Source organism: Neovison vison, chromosome 10 (assembly GCF_020171115.1).
Source record: "Neovison vison isolate M4711 chromosome 10, ASM_NN_V1, whole genome shotgun sequence".
Taxonomy (NCBI): domain Eukaryota; kingdom Metazoa; phylum Chordata; class Mammalia; order Carnivora; family Mustelidae; genus Neogale; species Neogale vison.
In genome coordinates this window covers 323,323-329,322 of record NC_058100.1, presented here as the reverse complement: position 1 = coordinate 329,322, position 6,000 = coordinate 323,323, and the positions used below count along the sequence as shown (strand labels likewise).

General features: G+C 52.6%; 1 pseudogene; it reads left to right on the top strand.

The window, feature by feature from the left end:
• The first annotated feature begins 4,570 nt into the window (after window positions 1-4,570).
• LOC122918014 lies at window positions 4,571-5,063 on the top strand (annotated as a pseudogene).
• Window positions 5,064-6,000: the final 937 nt, after the last annotated feature.

Genomic DNA, 6,000 nt, shown 5'->3' with positions numbered 1-6,000 from the left:
GTGGGGGGCCGGGATGAGTGAATCCCTGTCCCTTATCTGCACCAGACTCTCAGGCCCTTCCCAGGTACAGCAGGGCCTCTGAGAACCTTGACCGCCCCCTGCCTCACCCAGGCTCCCCATTGGGTGGGGGGGGGCACCCCGAGTCTGCAGGTCAAAGGGCACGGGGGGGCTGTGCCACCTGAGCCAGAACTGACTAACTTTTATAGAGTAAAACTATATAGCGCCACCTGAACTCCCTGTGGCGCCTCCTTAGGACCAGCAAGAGGGGGGTGGGTTCACCTCAGCACCGCTCAGGGGACCCAGGATAGAGGGCAGAGTTGGGGTTGTTGTTGTTTTTAATGTATTTACTTGAGAGAGATTTGAGAGAGGAAGAGAGAGGCAGGGAGAGCATGAGCAGGGGGGAGGGGTAGAGGGAGAAAGAGGTTCGAGAAGCGGACTTCCCGCTGAGCAGGGAACCAGACAGATTCTTGGGTCCCAAGACCCCAGGATCCTGACCTGAGCCCAAGACAGAGCAAGGCAGATGCTAACTGACTGAACCACCCCGGCGCCCCGGAGAATGGGGCCGTTTGTTTTTGTTTTTTTTAAGATTTTATTTATTTATCAGAGAGAGAGAGGGAGAGCGAGTGAGCACAGGCAGACAGAGAGGCAGGCAGAGGCAGAGGGAGAAGCAGGCTCCCCGCTGAGCAAGGAGCCCGATGTGGGACTCGATCCCAGGACGCTGGGATCATGACCTGAGCCGAAGGCAGCTGCTTAACCAACTGAGCCACCCAGGCGTCCCGAATGGGGTCGTTCTTATGACCTCCTGCAGCCTCTATAGAACAGTCCAGAACAGGAGTGCCACTGCTGTGTTACAGAGCGCAAGCGGGAGGGCTTTCCTTCCCCCAAACACCTGGTGCCAGGATGCCTGGAATTTGATAAACATTTAAAGAATGAGTAATTTAGCCAGCACTGACCTTCACGCTGTTACCAGATATCAGAGTTTCTGTAAAACCTGTTAAAAAACAAAATTCAACTGAGTAAATCTGGAGATCTGATTGGCTTTATTAAGCAATTCATGAACCAAGAACCATACCAGGGAGCAAGGAGAAGGGTGCTCTGAGCAGCCGTGCGGAGGGGAAGGGTTTTGTAGGAAGGAGGGTGGGGCAAAAAGTTCTTGGTAAAAGAAAGGACTGCTCTGGGCAAGGTCACCTTCAGGACTGCTCTGGGCAAGGTCACCTTCCCTGGAGGGGGCAGGGGGAGGCAGAAGGGTCTTGGCCTGCAGGTGACCTCACCTTCCCCTGGGGGTGTGGGGGGATGGAGAGGGCCCTTGTGACAGATTGCCTTGCTGGTGCGGACTAGACAATTCCTGACTCATCAGTTTCCGGGGGAGGCGGGAACTGCAATTACGTTACGTATAAAGCCCTGGTTTGGGGACTTGGCCCGAGTGCCTCTGTTTGGGCATAAAACAGGTTTAAGCAGAATTTAACGGTTAAAGTGCAAAGGATAAAGCTTTAGGCATTTTGGAAGAGCTCATTTTGATGTGGCTTTGGAATATAGGTGAGGTTCGGTGGGGTGAGGTCCAGAGCCAATGACCAAGAAAGAATTCTTGAGACATAAAGCACGGGGACAGGACCCCAGGACCCGTGGGCAGAAAAGGCCGCTGCCCCGGGGCTGTGAGGGGGTGCTGATTATATACTATGGGGTGGGGAGAGGTAAGAAGAGAAGGGAGGTTTTGAGAAAGAACTTTCATAAATTAAAGAAGACTCACAGGATACCAGAGGCCTTTCTGGCCTTTCAGTTAAGGTCGTTTCCCCTCTTGTAAGGCACTAACAATAAGATAGTTGGGAGCTTCCTGGACTAATGTTACATTCCTCTTATCACACACCCTTATCAATGGACTGTGGGTTTAAAAGATACTCAATTTGATTTACATTTCCTTCTGCCTCAGTGTCCCTCAATTTTATGGAGGGGAGGGTGATGTTAGGGCTTCAGGAAATGGAGTTATGAGTCTCTGGAAGTTAGGCTACTGGTAAGAAAGCTTCTTCCTTTCTGAGGGAGGCTCAGGTCTTGTAGGATTGTGATCTCTACAAGGTAACTATCTGTTTTTCCTTTAGGGCAGCCAGGAGTGCCTGAGGAAGGTCACACAAGTCCTGTGGCCTGGGGGGGGGGTTCCCGGGTCAGCTTCAGCTTTGTCTGCCGCCTTCTGTCCCATCCTCAGTTTTTTTTTTTTTTTTTTTTTTTTTTTTTTTTTTTTAAAGATTTTATTTATTTATTTGACAGAGAGAGATCACAAGCAGGCAGAGAGAGAGGAGGAAGCAGGCTCCCTGCTGAGCAGAGAGCCCGATGCGGGCCTCGATCCCAGGACCCTGAGATCATGACCTGAGCCGAAGGCAGCGGCTTAACCCACTGAGCCACCCAGGCGCCCGCATCCTCAGTTTTACCCAAGACTTCCAGCTCGCTTTCCAGCTCCACCTCCCATCACTGAGAATTCAACTCCATTCCGACACCACCTCCCCGCAGACCTCGTCAGATGCCACAGATGACGCGTTCAGTCCCACAGGACCGCCTCCCCACCTTCAGACACCAGCTGCGAGCCCGGCTGGTCAGCGCCTCTGGCTGACCGGGTGCAGACCGGAGGGTCCCACCACCCCCTCCGTGGGTGCAGGGGATTGGCTACAGCGACTCTCGGAGGGCAGAGAAGCATTTTCTTTTCTAGATGCTGGTTTATTGGGAAAGGACAGAACTCAGGAGGAGCAGGGGGAGACACGCAGAGGGCGGGTACGTGTGGGGAGGAGCGGAGAGCATCCGGCCCTCCGGGCGCCCCGGTCCCCCCGATTCCCCATGCGCTCACCAATCCTGAGGCTCCGTGAACCCCGTCCTTCATTACCCAGGCGTAATGGCTTCCTTGGCCACTGGGGATGGGACCTCCATTCCCTCTCTCCTGGAGGCTGGGGCATGGATGGGACGAGAGGACTGGAGGTTCCAACACAGGGCTGGTTCCCTGGAGATCAGCCTCCCACTTAAGGCTACCTTGGGGCTTTTGGAAAGTCAAATTTAACAGAACAATAGGCCCTTTATCGCTCTCATCACAAGAATTTTCCAGGTTTTAGGAGTTCTGTGCCAGGAGAAGACCAGATACATCTTCCTTTCCCCCATCCATTCCTTCCTTCCTTCCTTCCCTCTTTTCCCTTTCTTGATTTTATTTATTTCAGAGAGAGAGGGGGGGGGGGCAAAGGGAAAGGAAGAGAAAGAAGCAGGCTCCCCGCAGAGCAGGGAGCCCAATGGGATCACAACCTGAGCCGAAGGCAGGTGCCTAACCAGTTAAGCTATACAGGCACCTTAAATATTTCTTACTATAAACCCCAAGATCACACCATAGATACGTTTAAATCTTAAGCCAATAGTCACCTTACACTAAAGGATAAAGAAATCTAATAAATGAAGCTCAATAGAGAACCAAATGAATCTTCTAAAACAGGTTTCCCGGGGCCTTATGTACCCCAGGTCTGCCGGCCTGCCTGACCCGCACTGTAAGAGGACCGTGACTGACGATGGCTGCCACCATCACCGGCCCCAGAACTGTCCTTGCCTCCCTCTCCACCTGGAAGCCTACCCCTCTCCTGCTGTCCTTTACCCCGGGGCCATGTGCTCAGTCAGGGCCCCCCCTAGTCAGCCTACAGTGCAGCAGGTGGAAGCCCCCCCAGGCAGAAGTGAAGGGTAGCCAGCTGGCACCTGAACCTCTCTCCTACTGTCCTGTCCGTGTAAAAACGGGAAGTAGAACATCAGGATCCTGGAGGTGCAGATTCCTATTAAGAGGCTGGAGATGGGAATACCTGGGGGGCTCAGTCACAGGGGAGGAAAGGTCTGGCACCTTGGGGAGGAGGCGGCTATGGTGGGGGCTGGACTGGATTGTTCCAGATAGCCGTCATGGGGGCGTCCCGGGAACAGGGAGCTCAGCTCATTGAGGCCACCCCGTCTGCCTTCTCACGCCTGACAGACACCCAGATGGCCGCGTGGAAACCGCTGAGGGTGCGGCCTTCTCTGCAGCCACCCCGCACTGGCCCAGGTTCACGGCCCCTCCGGCAATCCGACTCCCGCCAGCCCGTCTGGGCCTCCCACAGGCAGCTGTGTAGACCATCCAACGGGCTCCCTTGAAAATCCGCAGTGACTCCCCAGCGCCTGAAGCACGAAGCCCAGGCTCTCTGGCGACAGGCTCTGGGCTACCTGATCTTGTCAGCCGTGTCTCCCACGCTGGCTTGGAGGCCCATGGAACACACACTCCCCAGCATGCAGCACAGTTAGGCCTCTGTACCTTTGTATTGTTCTTTGCACTTGGGAGATTCTCCCCCTTTCTCCGTCAAACTTCCCCTTGACTTTTCTTTTTTTAAGTAGGCTCCAGTGTGGAGCCCAAAGTGGGGCTTGAACTCATGACCCTGATCAAGGCCTGAGCTGAGAGTCAGCAGCTTGGGGCGCCTGGGAGGCTCAGTTGGTTAGGTGCCTGTGTTGGGCTCAGGTCATCTCAGGATCCTGGGATGGACCCCCTCGCTCCCTGCTCAGCGGGAAGCCTGCTTCTCCCCTTGCCTCTGCCTATGACTTCCCTCTACTTGTGCCGTCAAATAAAGAAAAATCTTTAAAAAAAGAAAAAAGACGGGACACCCAGAACTCCAAGATGGCGTCAGTCGTACCCCTGAAGGAGAAGCAGCTCTTGGATGTGGAAATAGGAGCGCTGCCAGCTGGCACTATGCGGGATTTCACCCCTAAGGGCATCGCTGCCGCATTTCAAAGAGGTTACTACCGGTATTACAACAGGTATGTCAATGTGAAGAAAGGGGGCGTCTGGGATTTCTGTGGTGCTGGCAGCTCATGTGGTCTTCAACCACTTTGGTTGTTTTAAGGAACTCAAACACGAGCAGGCTACGCAAGTACCACTGAAGAGGGCCCAGTGTGGAGGCATTCCTGACCATGACCTTTGCTTGGCACCCTTGAATCCTTTCATATCCTAATTCAGAATTAACGTCCAATAAAAGATAACTGGTACTCGGAAAAAAAAAAAAAAAAAAAAAAAGGAAAGAAAGAAAAAAGATGCTTAACCCACTGAGCCACCCAGGCACCCCAAACTGTCCCTTAACTTTCAAGTTCTAGCTCACCAATCTCTTCTCCGCAGTGCCAAGAGCTCCTTTTAAATTTTTTCTTTTTTTACCCAGGTCATGATCCCAGGGTCCTGGGATCAAGTCTCACATTGGGCTCTAGTCCTGCATTGGGATTACTGTTCAGCAGGGAATCTGCTTTTCCCTCTCCTCCTGCACACCCCCACCCTGCTTGTGTGCCCTCTTTCTCCCTCATGCTCTCTCTCAAATAAAATCGTTTTTTAAAAAAATTTTTATTTTTAATTTTTTTAAAGATTTTATTTATTCATTTGACAGAGAGAGATCACAAGTAGATGGAGAGGCAGGCAGAGAGAGAGAGAGAGGGAAGCAGGCTCCCCGCTGAGCAGAGAGCCCCATGCGGGACTCGATCCCAGGACCCTGAGATCATGACCTGAGCCGAAGGCAGCGGTCTAACCCACTGAGCCACCCAGGCACCCTCAAATAAAATCTTTTAAAAATTTTTGTTTAAAAACGTTCTAGGGACGCCTGGGTGGCTCAATTGGTTAAGCAGCTGCCTTCGGCTCAGGTCATGATCCCAGCGTCCTGGGATCAAGTCCCACATCGGGCTCCTTGCTCGGCAGGGAGCCTGCTTCTCCCTCTGCCTCTGCCTGCCTCTCTGCCTGTGCTCGCTCTCTCTCCCTCTCTCTCTGACAAAGAAATAAAAGAGAATCTTTAAAAAAAATAATAAAATAAAATAAAATAAAATAAAATAAAATAAAATAAAATAAAATCGTTCTAGGATTGCCTGGATGGCTCAGTGGTTTGAGCCTCTGCCTTCCGCTCAGGTCCTGATCTCAGGGTCCTGGTCTCGAGCCCGTATCAGGCTCTCTGCTCAGTGGGGAGCCGGCTTCCTGAACCTCTATCTGCCTGCCCC